Genomic DNA, 16,777 nt, shown 5'->3' with positions numbered 1-16,777 from the left:
CCTACCTTCCTGGCTTCCCCCTTCCCTGAGTTTCCCAGTTGACCTTTCTGCTGCCAATTTCCTGCTTTTCATTCCTCTTCAGCTGGGCTCCCTCACTCAGTCAGGGGATTACTTAGTCATCTGGTTCCTCTCAGCTGTGGCCTTCTGGGTCTTCTTTGTCTTCATTAACCCTTTCAGGGCAAGTGTGGGGTAAACACCCCAGCACATGGTCTAAATGCTGTTTATTTCAATGGGAGTTATGCACTTTTGAAAATCACACTAGGCACCTATCTGCATGATCAGGAACCTAAATATCTTTAAAATCTGGCCCACAATGCCTTTTTACTCCTCTGTGTCTGGACCCAAGGTCCAGATAGCCTGTGAAGGAAGGAAAAGGTGGTTTTTACTCTCCTACATGGGCATCTAATCCAAGTTACAAGCTAGTCCTAAGAGAACAAAATCACCGTTCAGTAAATAGATGTGTCAGATACTATGATGATGAGGGCCATGTAAGGACAAAGGTAAATCGATAGCATAAGACATTGAAAGGAACAAAGATAATATAATTTGAGTTTATATTATGAAGTCTGAGATTTGTTTGATTGATCTGTGCAACCTGCTCTTACTTTATGCTGTTAATTGAAAATAATAGTGAAGGAAGTGAAACCAAATGGATGGATAAATCTTTTGGCTGTTTCTCTCTAAATGCAGTGTGTGTGGCTAGTTCAGCAGCACCATGTGACTTCCTTTTAACTGTTCCTGGATTTCCACACTAACCTATTTTAGAAGTATATGTTTTGCCCATGGAATTAAATAGTTGATATAACATCCTTTCCTTTGATTTCTAGACAACCAAATCCAGCGTGATGTTATTGACATGAACTGTGACCGTGTAAATCATTGTTGCAACCAGGGTCCTGTGGTTGCACCAGGTCTTGTACTGAGAAGGTCAAGTGGGGTGTCTATGGCAAGGTAGTAGTTTGCTGGTTATGATTATGCTGTCTGTATGTGTGTATCATTTTTGTATTTGAAGTTATAAATATTGGCTATGTGCTTGTATCTCAATGTGTTTGATTCTAAGTAGACTCAGTGAAGCATTTGGTCAGATTCTTGAGAAAGGACTATTCTCAGTAAGTGCCCAATCAAGAAACACTTAACTGACAATGGACTTTAGGAGACGCCAATCCACATCTGAGCTTTCCTGGGAACATTCAAACTAACATGTAAACAATGGCGTCAGCCTGCAAAAAGCTGAATCATTCATGGACATGTGACTTGCCCATGTGGCTACAAACTCCAGCTTGTTGCTGTGACTTTGCACAGAAAAACAAAGGGGTTTCCTCCCACAAGAAAAAATATAAAAGGCCCTGGAAACCCCTCCATTTTATCTTCAGCTGGCTCAAGAGATGGCCTTTCCACCCCAAAGAGATGCCTGAAAGAAATTGGAACAAAGGACAGTAACTACGGGGGTGTGAGTGATTGCTGGACCCAGACTAGGAAGGAGTCCAGTCTGTGAAAGAAGCTTATTGGAACATCTCTGGGGGTGAGATTTCATCTTCTAATCAGTTTCTTAATGTATTAGGCTTAGACTTGTGTGTTCTGTTTTATTTTGCTTGGTAACTTACTCTGTTCTGTCTATTACTTGGAACCACTTAAATCCTACTTTTTATACTTAATAAAATCACTTTTGTTTATTATTGAACCCAGAGTAAGTAAGTAATACCTAGGGGAGCAAACAGCTGTACATATCTCTCTACCAGTGTTATAGAGGGTGGAAAATTTATGAGTTTACCCTGTATAAACTTTATACAGAGTAAAATGGATTTATTTGGGGTTTGGATCCCATTGGCAGTTGGGTCTCTGAGTGCTAGAGATAGTAGCACTTCTTAAGCTGTTTTCAGTTAAGTCTGCAGCTTTGAGACACGTGGTTCAGACCGTGGGTCTGTGTTGTAGCAGGCTAGCGTGTCTGGCTCAACAAGGCAGGGTTCTGGAGGCCCAAACTGGCAGGGAAAACGGGCTCAGAGGTCGTCTCAACACATCAGGTGACAGTCCCAAGGGGCGTCACTGTGACCCAACCCATCACACCCAGGACTTAACTCATCTTCTTGTGAAAATGCTGGATTCTCAACAAATTTTAAATACACAACAACAAAAAGCATTACTTGCCAAAAGACAGCAGTGCACTAGCACTACATAAAAGTTGTGGATGTGGTGAATATACGCTAGCCTTAACTGTTGACACTGGCCCCCAAATGGCCCATTCATCCTCCTCTCTCATACATATCTCACGGGTTTTGTGACACAATGTGCTAGACTAAGAAAGAAGGACAGAGCATCAGTGACAGAAAACTAAGGCTTAAATAGGAATTGAAACAGAATTTCTCCCAGCCTATTGCAAGGCTCTATTAGAAGCCCTGAGAGCTTTCTTCTCCACTTCCACAGAAGCTGCCAAAATATACTCTAAGGAACTATAAATTCTGGTAAATTGTGTCATTAGCCCTGACTGCCTGTAGTCCACAGCAGAACTTAGCAGCAAGCATTGCACAGAGCTATCATCCTCTGTAGTTAAAAATATTGCTCACATTTGGAAAAGCTGCTCAGGATCTGCAGATACAATCCCTTATGATGATATCCAATTACCAGATTGCTTTCATCCCTTGAGGTCAGCCTTTCCTAACCAGAGGAAATGTTATCAGACATCCTGAAGGAGACACAACTCAAAACCTGTGAATCAGCCCCCTTCCTGTCATTTTTGGTACAAGAGAGTCATGAGCAACTGGGGGCTTCTTCTGACTTAGACATTTAGGAGACACTTAGGCCTCATTTGGAGAGGGAATCTTCCTTCCCCCTCAAAACATGTCACAGAGTAACCAATGCTGAAATAAGCTATTCTGGATGCACTGGACCTGGCTAGCTATTGCCCACTATCAAACCTTCCATTGCTGATCAAGCTTATTGAGAAACTGGCCAAAAGTAGCTACAAGCTTATTTAGCTAAAGCCAATATCCTAAACCCTGCACAAACCAAATTCAGGCCAAGACACAACAGAAACAGTGATAGACTGATGGACAGTCCTTTGATGATGATGGATAGAGGTCAGATCTCCAGTCTCATACTCCTGAACTTCTACACAGCATTCAACATGGCTGATTACAGGAAAGGGGAGTGGTGGAGCCCAAAGGAATGCACTAAAATAGCTTAAATACTTCCTGGAAGGACATTTCCATAGGGTAGTTATAGGAAACAATACCTCCCGCACCAGACTCCCTTACTTGTAGAGCCCCCACAATGATCAATTCTTTCTCCAGTCTTATTTAACAGCTGTATTCAGTCACTGGAGAACTGGCGAGACTTCATGAGCAGGAGAAGCCCTCCACCACTGCCACACACACTTTATGGTTTCATCTGATTAATCTGTGCTTTCTAACATTCATTCTGAATTTGCTACAAAGTTTTGCCCCCAAAATTAGAATTTGTTAATGATTTTGGGGCTAGTAATTGAATATCAAAAACATATTAGTGAAGGTGGATTGCAACCTTTCACTACCACAAAAGCTATATATGTTTTTCCATTAACATCCTTTCTTTCTTTTCTTCTCCTCTAATTTTGACCTCATCCTTTCGGTATAGTTCTCAGACTCAGCACCGTATATATTTTGCACTATTTCGCTAGAAGGAGATGGAAAAATATTCAAATAATATGAAAGTATTTATGCTGAACGTTTTTGGAATACAGACAGGGTGGAGAGTCCACTACATGAAGAGAAGAGGTTGTAAAATAGATTTTGCCTTTGTATTTCCTATCTGCTTTGTTCAGATTCAGTGCAAACAATGTTTTTTTTTTGTCAAAGATACTCTTATTTCTGCAGAGATAAAATACAATTGTAAAGGAATACTCAGCTAGGAGCCTCCCCCATTCTTTGCTTACTTGAGTTACAGCCTTTCCCATGAGATCTTGTAGAATCACATTAGTTACTTTCACATCTAAACAAACACACACTCCTCCTTCATTCCCTCCCTTCCCTCATATACACACCCCACATACAAATAACACTGTCTCTGGAGTAAGAGTTTAGCCAGGGTGGAGAGGAATTGCTTAAGGGGGAGATACAGATGGTGATACACGGAGGAGAATTTTCTAACCCTTGGGAGATAACTGGCCTGAAACTCGTTTCTCTTTGAATTAATGAAATGAATTCTGGAGCCTTTCTTTAGAAGGAGTGGAAAAGAATGTAAGTTTTATGTACTTAATGCATTCTTTTTCTTCTTGGGAATAGGAATATTAATGCTGGGAACTTTACTTGCTTCAGTGACATATTACCTGCTTAAAGGACATCTGAGAAGCTAAGCAAAATCTTTCATCTAGGTGAGTGGTTTGAACAGAACATTAAAATTGGGCAGGAGTTAAAGAAAATGTGAATGTTTACTTCTCTGAGAAGTGAAATGGAGTTTCTCTCACTCCAATTTTAGTATATTGTATCCCTATGATTTCAGATAGGATCAAAACAACATTTAAAAAACATAGTATATGGTTCAGTAAAATTTGATCTGCTTTGATGTTGAGATGCCAGAGATAAGACTGTTAAAAATAAAGACTATTTAGTTATATTTTTTTCTTCAAAACCAAAGGGTCCCCTAGAATCTGGAATTATTTCAATAAATTAAAGTTTAATACCTCATTATTTTATCATAAAGTGAAAATGTTTATTTTATTTAAGAACACCAGATGCTGACTGTGACTAACCTTTATATTCTGAAAACAAGAAAAGAATAGGTCTTATATTAAAGTGGATTTTTTTTGATCAGAGACTTAATCAGGTCTCTGTTTTGTATTTGTAACCAAAATAAGTCAGTGAGAAACTTGGAAGATGATATTTGGTGATCATGGTTTTATCAAGACCAGGGCAATGACTCCAATGAGAGAGTTCATGGGAAAATAAATTAAAGAATGATGTAGCGAAGGGAATAGTGTCTGAGATTAAATATTTGATGGGCATTTGGCTAAGGAAATGAAGATAAACTTTTTAAAGACACCTAAATGGTCTGTTTGTTTTGACCAGTTAGGACAGTGAAAGGTCCTAAAGATTGCATTTGTGGTAAATCTCTGGGAAAATGGTATAAAATGAAATAGAAGCCATACAGAGACTTTGTAAATCCTCATAAGTAAATCTGTAGGTGTACTCAGCTCTGAGCATTTTTGGAGCTCAGTCCATGGTCCTGCTATGCATTCCGGTAGCTTGTTTCATAGGTTTAAGTGTTTAGTAATGTAGAATTTTTTTTTTAAATTGTAGGATTTGAACTGAAACTATTTTATGAGTAAGGGAAATAAACTGCTTATTTTTTTGATCTTGGCTTCTTGCTAGGATAAACAGGGCAGGTGAAGATGCAGATTATGGCAAACTGGGAACTTCTATTGTCTAGATAGACTTTTCAGATTACTTTAATGCAAAATGGGACCTTCAGAGCTGCATTCTGCGCATATGAGTTTCAGCTTCTTTCTGTGACTAAAAATTTTTAGGCTAGAATTTGATACAAGTTGTAATTTTTTTTAGATTTGGAGGTCAAAAATTTCAGTCTTTGGATGATTTTCAATAATCCTTTTATAAGTTTGTTACTCCAAAACATGGTACTCCGGGTGTGAACTCCTTTTCTATGTAGGAAGATACCATCTGCAAGCAATTTTCAGCACTTCAAAAATTACAAGTTTGTGGTATTTTCAGTGTGTATGTTATAAAAAAAACCTCATCTTAAATTGTTGTTTCAGTGGGATTTTTATCTAGTTTTATCAGTTTTAACCAAAACTTCTAAATGGACAGTAGAAATATAACCAGTTTTAATTTAAAATGTTGCTAATTTTTGGGCTAGAAACATACATAAATTCATATTTATCTTAATTATAATTTTCAATACACTATTCTGTCTAAATATACTGCTTATAAATTGAATCAGAATTTTTAGGAAAAATCTTAGGAGCAGTTTGTGATTTTCTAATTAAGCTAGAAAGACTGTTACATTTTAGCTTGATAATATTTATCATATTTTGTTCAGACTGAAACAAAATTAAAGTGGATAAATGCATATGCAAATTTCCTGCACCCCTAAGGTTTCTGGTCATTTGCCAGTGTGGCCTTAAATGTTGCAAAGATTGCTCCTCACGGTCTTCTACAGTTCATGATTTTAACCACTTTGTCTAGTCCAAAGAATTTGTGTATCCTTAAACAATGAAAAATAATAATTGCATGATAAATAATTGAGAGTGCCAGAGACAGAAGTCCTGTCCTCATCAAAATTACAGCATGGGCATTGAGGCATTGAAGGTTTAAGCATCCTCATACCAACCTGCCAGTGTTCGTCAAACCTGTCTCAAAGGGAGCACAGCTAGTAGCAAGAGTGTAATTTGCTTCCATACACATTCAGTCCTTAGTCTCTCTGCTAAGACCATCAACAGTGGTCCAAATTGTGATGGTGTCTTTGTGATTTAGGCAGCAGTCAGCTTGGAATTGGACTCAGACCACCAATGAATTTCAAATAAGGCACTGAACAACTGTCAGGTGGTAATAACTTTTAGTCAGTACTAACCAGGACTGTATTAAAACTGCTTTGCTAGATCCAAAATGTTGCAAATACTATTATCAACCCTCTTACTCATCCAGTGCCTTCAATGGAATATTCTTTGAACCACTGTGGTGTCACTGCAAGTGGTTATATCTGAAAGATTCTGAACATCCAAGGAGTGCTTAGCACAGATCAGCTCAGAAGGGGGATCATAGAATCCTAGAATATCAGGATTGGAAGGGAACTCAGGAAGTCATCTAGTCCAACCCCCTGCTCAAAGGAGCACCAATCCCCAGCTAAATCATCCCAGCCAGGGCTTTGTGAAGCCTGACCTTAAAAACTTCTAAGGAAGGAGATTCCACCATCTCCCTAGGTAACCCATTCCAGTGCTTCACCACCCTCCTAGTGAAATTTTTTTTCCTAATATCCAACCTAAACCTCCCCCACTGCAACTTGAGACCATTACTCCTTGTTCTGTCATCTACTACCACTGAGAACAGTCTGGATCCATCCTCTTTGGAACCCCCTTTCAGGTAGTTGAAAGCAGCTATCAAATCCCCCCTCATTCTTCTCTTCTGCAGACTAAATAATCCCAGTTCCCACAGCCTCGCCTCATAAGTCATGTGCTCCAGCCCCCTAATAATTTTTGTTGCCCTCCGCTAGACGTTTTCCAATTTTTCCACATCCTTCTTGTAGTGTGGGGCCCAAAACTGGACACAGTACTCCGGATGAGGCCTCACCAATGCCAAATAGCGCGAAATGATCACGTTCCTCAATCTGCTATCAATGCTCCTACTTATACAGCCCAAAATGCTGTTAGCCTCCTTGGCAACAAGGGCACACTGTTGACTCATATCCAGCTGCTCATCCACTGTAACCCCTGGTTCCTTTTCTGCAGAACTGCTGTGTAGCCGCTTGGTCCCTAGTCTGTAGCAGTGCATGGGATTCTTCCATCTTAAGTGCAGGACTCTGCACTTGTCCTTGTTGAACCTCATCAGATTTCTTTTGCCCCAGTCCTCTAATTATCATGATGGTGATGGGATGGTGATGCAAAGGTGGCTTTAAACCACCTTGTCACTTTCCTGATATTAAGCCAATATACAATGGGTACCTCCCTTTGCACAGAGTAGCATCAGGGCTAAGGACAGTGAGAAATCTTTCACACATATAATAGATACAGATTTAAGACACACAAGTGTAAATCCAGAGTAACTCCGTAGAGTATACAATAGAGTTACACTGGGTTTATATTTTAGCGTAAATAAGATCAGAAGCAAGTTTCTTGTAAAGTGCTACAAATAGGTAGGCAAAATGAGGTATGATATTTTCGACTCTTAGTTTCTTTGTTTTTTCATCTTACTTTCTACCTTTCAAATTATTATAAAATGTTTTTGCATTAAACTTTCATTTTTTAAGAAACGGAAGTACAAAATACGTCTTTACACATTTCATTGTTTTCTTTAAAATATATTTTTAAAATTCACCAATATCGTGTCTGTTTGATATGTTCATTTAAAATTATCAGAGTTTCATGGAATATAACAACACATTTGAGAAAACAAAGGGCCTGATCTGCAGCAGCTTTGAACTGTTCTACCAGCCCCAATGCTGTCTTACCCAGCTCCCAGAAAATTCCTGTCAGTTGGCTTAGACCTACCATAGTGACTCCCCTGAAGCTAGAGCAAAGGGCATGACTAGGGTGGTCCTATACCATTCTGTGCTGGCTGCTAGAATGGCCCCCTAGGGCCTAGGGCCTAGTCAGTGCAACTTAGAGCAGTCACCTTTGCAGTTTGTTTTCTCCATGGGCTGGATAAAATCAATATGTCTAAGAGAAAAGAAGGGTGAAATCTTGGTCACATTGAAGTTGGTGATAAAACTAAAATTGACTTCAGTGGGGCTAGGATTTTCACTTCAAATCTTTAAACAACACTTAATTCCAGTTACTTACAATATAACATATGAACATATTATACAAAAGTCCTTAACTGATCAGAAGAAAAGTTTAAAAGGGTCAGGAGAAAATGACCCAAGAATTAAGAAATGTAATTCACTAGTGACAAAATTGGTCACTAACATTAATTATCTATCCTGTCCCTCTCCTCCACCCCAGTATCAGCCTAATGGGTCTCAAACCACAGTTCTGACCTCTGTTAAATGGATGTACTTCCACTGATTCAATGGCAGACAGAATTCAGACCATAATCACTACAAGAAAAAGAGAGAGAAAATCTCTTCTACGATAATTTAGTTTATACATCAGAAGTAACATCCCTGAAAAAGAAAAATTGTGAGGGAAAACACCTTTACTGTAATATTTTAGGTACACATTTGGGTAATCATCTGATAGGTAATAATTTACAAAAATTATACCAAAAAGCTAAAATCTCAGCTCATCAATCATATATTTGGTGGTTTGCTCATTATTTTGACTCTTGATCTCAGCTTGAGCATTCAGGACTTGAAACTGTCTCCAACAAAAAAACTCTTCATTTTAAACACCAGCAAAGTATTTTATGAAAGGCCGTAATATTTTGTATGTGCTGTTGTTGCCTCCATAATATCAGGGGGGAAAAGCTCTTTCTGGCCTTGGATTAACAATTTAATCCACAGATGGTCAAATTGCTAAATCTACCCTTGATCCAATACAAATTCAAAAATAACCACAAGTGTACCTTTTAGGTAACATAAATGACTTCATGGGATACTATTGAAGAGTTCTGAATAAACAAGGAACATTTTTCTTGAATCCTGTATATTAAATAATTATAAAGGTTAATTAGCAAAAGTTTAGGTACCTCACAACTCTCAGTGGTTGAAAAGTGTATTTTAGAAATACTTCTGTTCCCATTTAAGTCAATGGGAATTTTGCCATTGACATCTGTGACAGCAGGATCAAGCCTTTATTTCCTGTGTAGCACCTAACCATTGTCCACAGGTCAAGACAGTTGCACAAATATTTAGACCAGAAAGCACACTCCGGCTCTGAATCCCAGCTCTGGCCAAGGAGTGCTTGGTAAAGTCACCATCAGAAGGGATTCTAGAGTGCCTTGTGTACCCTACAGCCAAATTTGGGCCAGCCAGGCTCCACCCCAGTCCCTGCCTATATATTAGAGTAACTTTGGCACCAGCTACTAATAGTCCTTAGGAGAGGATGACATTGCTAAATCTAGCCTTGATTGGATACAAATGCAAAAATAATCACAAGTGCACCATTTAGGTAACATAAATTACTTCATGGGATATTATTGAAGAGTTTTGAATAAACAAGGAACATTTCACTTAAATTTGAAGAAATTTTATATTTTGAAGGATTTTTTTGATGCAGGAGAAGAGAGAAATCTGTAACAAAGTCTTCAACAAAACAATATGAATGGTGAGGTCCGGGGAGGAAGTGTTTTAAATTATTTTTTTAATATCTTGAGTTTTTGTGGTTGGTAGTCTTTTATGGAAGCATTTTTGCTGATGAGCATCCGTGTAACATTTGGCAGATAGCACAGCAGAGCAATTATTGTATTCCCTCTGTGCACTGCACAGAAAGCGTATCATTTCATCCATCATTCACAGCTCTCATTGTCAATACCACAACATCTGAATTATCCCAAACAACAAAAAAACAAATATTTGTTTGGACTTTAATACATTAGAGCAGATTTCATTTTAATTTCACGACAATATTATGAGCTGCACTGATTTCAAAGTCACATGCATGTAATATCAAGATGCAAAGAATGAAATATTGCAAAGATATATTGGTCCTGATTCAAGAAAGCACCGAAGGACAAGTTTTCCAGAATAGGGATGTATTCAAATGTTTTCCTAAACTGGGGTCAAAAGCACAAAACTCATCCCTTTCTACTAGAAAAAAGCGATATCAACTACCAAACATATTTTACTTCCCAAAATTCATTATTTTCTCCTTTTTTTTTTTTTTTTTTGGTATTGTGACTCATTCTGAGCAGTCTTCTCTTCCTAGCCTGGTGTTACAGGCTCCAGTTTTAGAACATAACTCAGTCAAAATTCAAAGACATTGAAAAGAAAAAATGGGAAGTTAAGAATGACCATACGCACTATTCTGCATTCCACCTTCCTGGCCTCTGAAGTTTCTTCACCAAAGCAATCTGGCAACACCATGAGGAGTGTCTTGGTGAATATTCAGAGAATCATAGAATATCAGGGTTGGAAGGGACCTCAGGAGGTCATTTAGTCCAACCCCCTGCTCACAGGAGCACCAATCCCCAACTAAATCATCCCAGCCAAGGCTTTGTCAAGCCTGACCTTAAAAACCTCTAAGGAAGGAAATTCCACCACCTCCCTAGGTAACCCATTCCAGTGCTTCACCACCCTCCTAGTGAAATTTTTTTTCCTAATATCCAACCTAAACCTCCCCCACTGCAACTTGAGACCATTACTCCTTGTTCTGTCATCTACTACCACTGAGACAGTCTGGATCCATTCTCTTTGAAACCCCCTTTCAGGTAGTTGAAAGCAGCTATCAACCCTCCCCCTTCCCATTCTTCTCTTCTGCAGACTAAATAATCCCTGTTCCCACAGCCTCGCCTCATAAGTCATGTGCTCCAGCCCCTAATCATTTTTGTTGCCCTCCGCTGGACTCTTTCCAATTTTTCCACATCCTTCTTGTAGTGTGGGGCCCAAAACTGGACACAGTACTCCAGATGAGGCCTCACCAATGCCAAATAGCGCGAAATGATCACATTCGTCGATCTGCTATCAATGCTCCTACTTATACAGCCCAAAATGCTGTTAGCCTTCTTGGCAACAAGGGCACACTGTTGACTCATATCCAGGTTCTCGTCCACTGTAACCCCTAGGTCCTTTTCTGCAGAACTGCTATCTAGCCGCTCGGTCCCTAGTCTGTAGCAGTGCATGGGATTCTTCCATCCTAATATTGCCACCTTATACTTAATAACATTAAGGCAAGTGGCAAGCCTTGACTACTGCTCATTTTGCTACAATATGTTTTGTCTTGTCTTCTGAATAAAAGCTCTTGCTAATTGTTCCCATATTCCTGTGAGCCAGAATGCAAGCCTACAACAAGGATTAAGAAAAGTAATAAGCAGGTAAGAAGACTATCTTTCTCCTTCATTAACATGTTGACCAGTCTGGAGAGACAGTAAACTGTAAGAGTACAAAGCTCCCTTCTGTCCATTTCATACATTTCATATGTCTTGAATCACATTCCTCCAAATATTTCTATACTTCTCTGAGCTTAAAATATGTACTGTCATTGTGGGTAACATTTTTGTAAAGCACCTAAGTCCCATTTTTAGATGTTATTTAGATATTTAGGAGCCCAAGAATCATTTAAAGTCAATGAAAATTAGGTTCCTAGATGCCCAAGTCCCCTTTGAAAAAAAATGGGACATAGGCTCCTAAATCACTTAGGTACTGTCAAAAATTTTGCCTTCTGTGTATAGTCGATCGATCGATTCTTTGCTCACGTAATCTAATTAAGCAAAACGCCATAAAATATGTGTGTAAGCAGAGTTTGGATGAGCTTTCCTCTGACATCTAGTGGTGAGCTGTGGAAAAAGACTTCAGAAGCTGATTTCGTTTGCATGGACATACCCACCCGGCCTAGGTGCTCAGCATGATGGGACTGCTTGCCCAAATGATCACTTGTGGCTGGTGTTGGATCCCCAGTCTCTTTGTTATTGGGGCAGGAGTAATAAAGGTTGTTATCCTTGTTGTGTGAACCAAGGGCAGCAGAACTGTACCTGGCATACCCCAATGGAGGGACTCACCCTCAACTGAACAGCACTCGCTATGCAGGGGACATGGGTTCCAAAGCTCAATGAGTTGAGAGAGGGTAGGGACAGTACTTGTACCTGGTGGTGTGGGCCCTGTTTAAGGGTCCTAGACACCATTTGACCCTTTCTCTCCATGGTATAAGAAACGAGTTAATTTAGACTCAATTGAGAGTCTTGTTACACGCTGCAGAGCTGAAATCACTCATACCTAGGTCTAAGTATTAGACTTATTTTGGGACAGTGTCTCTATTGCAAGAGACTGCCCAATGCGCACCAGCAGTGAGGGTCCCCCACTAACAGCTGAAATCACTGAGAGCTGTGTTGTGTGTAGAGAGGGGGGCTGATGACATCTTGGTGAGTGGGCAGCTGGTGGAGAGGCGTGGCAAGTGGCTAGTAGCGCGGCTGGTGGAGAGGGCCAGAGCAGAGCCCCGCAGAGGCATGGCAATCGGCTGTTGGGGTGATGAGCAAGTGCCTGAGACATGCAGCATGTAAGGTGCCTCCTTACCCACCGTGCCTTCCACACTGGGTGGGAGGAGAACTCTGAGGATGAACCTCTGAACTCTGGGGCTGCACTGGCCAAGGACAGCAACTGAGAGTGGGGTACAGAGAAGGGACAGGCATGTTAAAGGGACTTTTGGGTTGTTTGACTTAAGATCCTGAGGGGAAAAGGACACTGCCCAACTTACCTGGAGGTGGGTCTTTTGCTCATGGTTTGTATTTATGAACCCTAGTTGCAGTGTTTTCCCAAATTAATGCTGAGTTAATTCTCTCCTTTTATTAAAAGTTTTTGCTACACTCAGACTCTGTGCTTGCAAGAGGGGAAGTATTGCCTCTTAGAGGCACCCGGGGGTGGTGTGTAATTGTCCCAGGTCACTGGGTGGGGGCTCAAGACAGTTTTGTGTTGTATTGTTGAAAAGGAACCCCTAGATACTGAACCCCCTTGTTGCTGCTGGCTCCACCTGGCAGAAGGGTTACATGTGTATTGTCCAGCTATTGGTTCATAAATCAGAGGCACAGTGTGTTAAACAGCTTCCAATTTAGCTTTTATAATACAAAGTAATACTTGAGAGTGCCTTCCTATTTGTATGACCAGCATTGACAGAGGGTGTGTGTATAATATTTTGTATTGAACATGTTTGTTCTAGTTTTAATATATTTTCTGATATATCTTTAGCTCTGTTACTGTTACCACAAATCATGGTTTGTGATTGGTTTTGTAGTTGTTGTTTTGTTTTAAGTGCCTGGAAGGTTAAAATTGATACTGAAAGGATAGCTGGATGTGTGGAGTGAAAATGCCCTCTTTTCCCCCTTAATCGCAGCCCTTTTCCCTCCATAAGAACAGCCATACTGGCTCAGATCAATGGTCCATCTAGTCCAGTATCCTGTCTTCCAACAATAGCTGGTCCCAGATGCTTCAGAGGGAATGAGCAGAACAGGACAATTATCAAGTGATCCATCCCCTTGTTGTCCAGTCCCAGCTTCTGGCAGTCACAGGTTTAGGGATACTCGGAGCATAGGGTTGCATCCTGACCATCTTGGCTAATATCCGTTGATGAACTTATCCTCAATGAATTTATCTAATTCTTTTTTGAACTAAGCTCTACTTTTTGCCTTCACAACATCGCCTGGCAATGAGTTCCACAGGTAGACAATGCACTATGTGAGCAAGTACTTCCTTATGTTTGTTTTAAACTTGCTGACTATTCATTTCAGAGGGTGGTCCCTGGTTCTTGTGTTATATGAATGGGTAAATAACACGTCCTTATTCACTTTCTCCCCATCATTCATGATTTTTTTAGATCTCTGTCATCTTCCCCACAGTCATCTCTTTTGCAAATTTAACAGGTCCAGTCTTTTTAATCTCTCCTCATATGGAAGCTGTTCCATACCCCTAATCATTTCTGTTGTCGTTCTCTGTACTTTCCCCAAATCTAATATATATTGTGACAAAGCTCTGTCCTTGCCTCCGTGGGTCCCGTGTTTCCTGGCGGATTTCGCTAGCCTCAGAGGCTCACTGTGACCCTCCATGTAACCCTTCTCTCTCTAGAGACAAGGGTCACAGTCTACTGAGCCATTTTCATCATAAGCCAGTGAGGAAGGTGAGGAGAAGTTATCCTTCCTTGCACAGTCTCTGTTGTCTCCCAGTCTCTATGATTAAACAGGGGGCAAAGGTGTGCGGGGGGGGGGGGAGCCCGGGCCCACCCTCTACTCCGGGCTCCAGCCCAGGGACCCTAATAGTATCAGCTATGGTAGCTGACCTTTTAGAAACATGACATGTACAATTCCCTGGGCTACTTCCCCCACAGCAGCCCTCACTTCCTCAAGCTCCACTTCACCCTTACCTCAGGGCCTCCTTCCTTGTGCCTGATATGGTGTGTACGACTCAGCCTCTCCAACAGCGCAACTTCCTCCCACAGCTCCTGACATGCACACCCACCTGACTAACTGGGAGGCTTTTAACTAGTTTCAGCCAGCCCCTGATTGGCTTCAGGTGTCCCAATAAACCTAGCATTCTCCCTGCCTTCTGAAAAGTTCTTAATTCGCCCCAGGTATCTTAATTGACCTGGAGCAGCTGCCATTTCACTTGATTTGTTTAGCCTGGAGCTAATATATCTATCTCCCACTACTTTTCTATAGCCATCTGTCCTTGCCCCAACACAATATATATATATTTTGAAATAGAATTCAAGGTGTGGGTGAACTATGGATTTTACAGTGGCATTATGATATTTTCTGCTTTATTATCTATCCCTTTTCTAGCTGTTCCTATCATTCTGTTAGCTTTTTTGACTGCTGCACATTGAGCAGATGTTTTCAGAGAACTATCCACGATGACTCGAAAATCTCTTTCTTGAGTGGTAACAACAAATGTAGACCCCATAATTTGGTATGTATATTTGGGATTATGCTTTACAATGAGTTAAAGGTCCTTTCTGTTTTCCTCAGTATGATTTGATTTCCAATTTTTAAAGGATGTCTTTTTGTCTACCTACCCCTTTTACTCTATTGTTTACTATGATGGCATTTTTTGGTGGTCTTAGTGTTTTTTTATTTGAGGTATACCTATAATTTGAGCCACTGTTCTTGTGTTTTTAAAAAGCTTCCATGAAGCTTGCAAGCATTTCACTCAAGACTGTTCCTTTTAATTTTCATTAAGGTAGTCTTCTCAGTTTTGTGGAGTTCCCTGTAATAGTGTGCACTCACCGCTTGGTGTTTCTTGGTGGCCATGTCTGGTGATTTGCTGCCCTCATGTCTGATACGCCTCCTTCTTCCCATTGCTCACACTGAATCCCCTCTCATTCTCCAGACATACAGTGTTCCCTTTTTGTGATTCATCTGCTCCTTCTTCATGTGTTGGCCCTCTGGCCAGATCATTATATGTTTTCCCCTTCCTGTGGTGACAAAATCCCACAGGATAAACCATCCCAGGCAGTCTTCATATCGACTGCCCTGACTGTACCACTTTCCTAGTCGCTGGGAGGGTAACCTAGGCCTACCCTCCACTCTGGTTTCCAGCCCAGGGATCCTCTACTCAGTGGCCAAGGTCTGCAATGTCCCACTTTGCTGCTGTTTCCTTGAATCTTTTCCCACACCTTCTCTCAGGCTTCCACCCCACCACCTTCTGTGTAAACTCTTCCTACAGGGCTTGGATTCCTGGGGTTTCTACTCTCCTCCAATAGGTTTGCTCCTTTAAATATCTAATCCCTAGAGAGTGACTGCAGGCTTGCTCACTGCAGCCCTTTTTTGCTGTCATCTTCCTGGCTTTATACTAGCCCCTACTGTTCCTTTTCAGCTGGGCTCCATTATCAATCAGGGGTTACTTAGGCCACCTAATTCCCCTCAGATGTAGCCCAGCTACTTAATTGGCCCTTCTCACCCTCATTAACACTTTCCAGTCTAGTGTGGGGGTGAACACCCCATCACATTCACCTTTTTGAAGTTAAATGCTACTGTGTTGGGTTTCTTTGGTATTTTTCTCCCTACAAGGATGTTAAATTAAATTACATTATGGTTGTGATGACCAAATGGTTCAGCTATATTCACCTCTTGGACCTAATTCTGTGTGCCATTTAGGACTAAATCAAGAATTGCCTCTCCCCTTGAGGGTTCCAGGACTAGCTGCTCCAAGAAGCAGTCATCCAGCAGGGCTCCTATTCTCGGCAGGCAGCTTAAGTTGCTTTTACATTTTTGCTTTGTATGCCCCTTTTACAGGAGATGGAGATAGAACACTGGTATCAACTGGTTCCATGGCAGTTGGAGTTTGGCAGTTGAGCTCCAATGCTTAGTTCTTAGAATGGTGGACCCCTGCTGTCCATCCATTTGGGGGCAAGTGGAATCTTATTGATTGGAGGGAGGGGACAGCAAGGGGGAACTTCCAGGCTTCAAGAAAGGAATCTGTTATCTCCTTTTTCAAGAGAAGGAGTACTTGTGGCACCTTAGAGACTAACAAGTTTATTTGAGCATAAGCTTTGGTG

The 16,777-nt window shown here is 40.8% G+C and overlaps 1 protein-coding gene across 1 annotated transcript in view; it reads left to right on the top strand.

Annotated features, from left to right (window-relative positions):
* Positions 1-4,182: 4,182 nt before the first annotated feature.
* LOC102933556 (sodium channel protein type 5 subunit alpha) overlaps positions 4,183-16,777 on the top strand; it is a 100,698-nt gene continuing 88,103 nt past the window's right edge. Inside the window, exon 1 of the mRNA XM_043541609.1 lies at positions 4,183-4,345. The gene's annotated coding sequence lies outside the window, so the exon portion shown is untranslated. The remainder of the gene's footprint in view (positions 4,346-16,777) is intronic.

Source organism: Chelonia mydas, chromosome 2 (assembly GCF_015237465.2).
Source record: "Chelonia mydas isolate rCheMyd1 chromosome 2, rCheMyd1.pri.v2, whole genome shotgun sequence".
NCBI lineage: Eukaryota > Metazoa > Chordata > Testudines > Cheloniidae > Chelonia > Chelonia mydas.
Note: the sequence above shows the minus strand (reverse complement) of the source record. Positions and strands in the feature narration are given on the sequence as shown.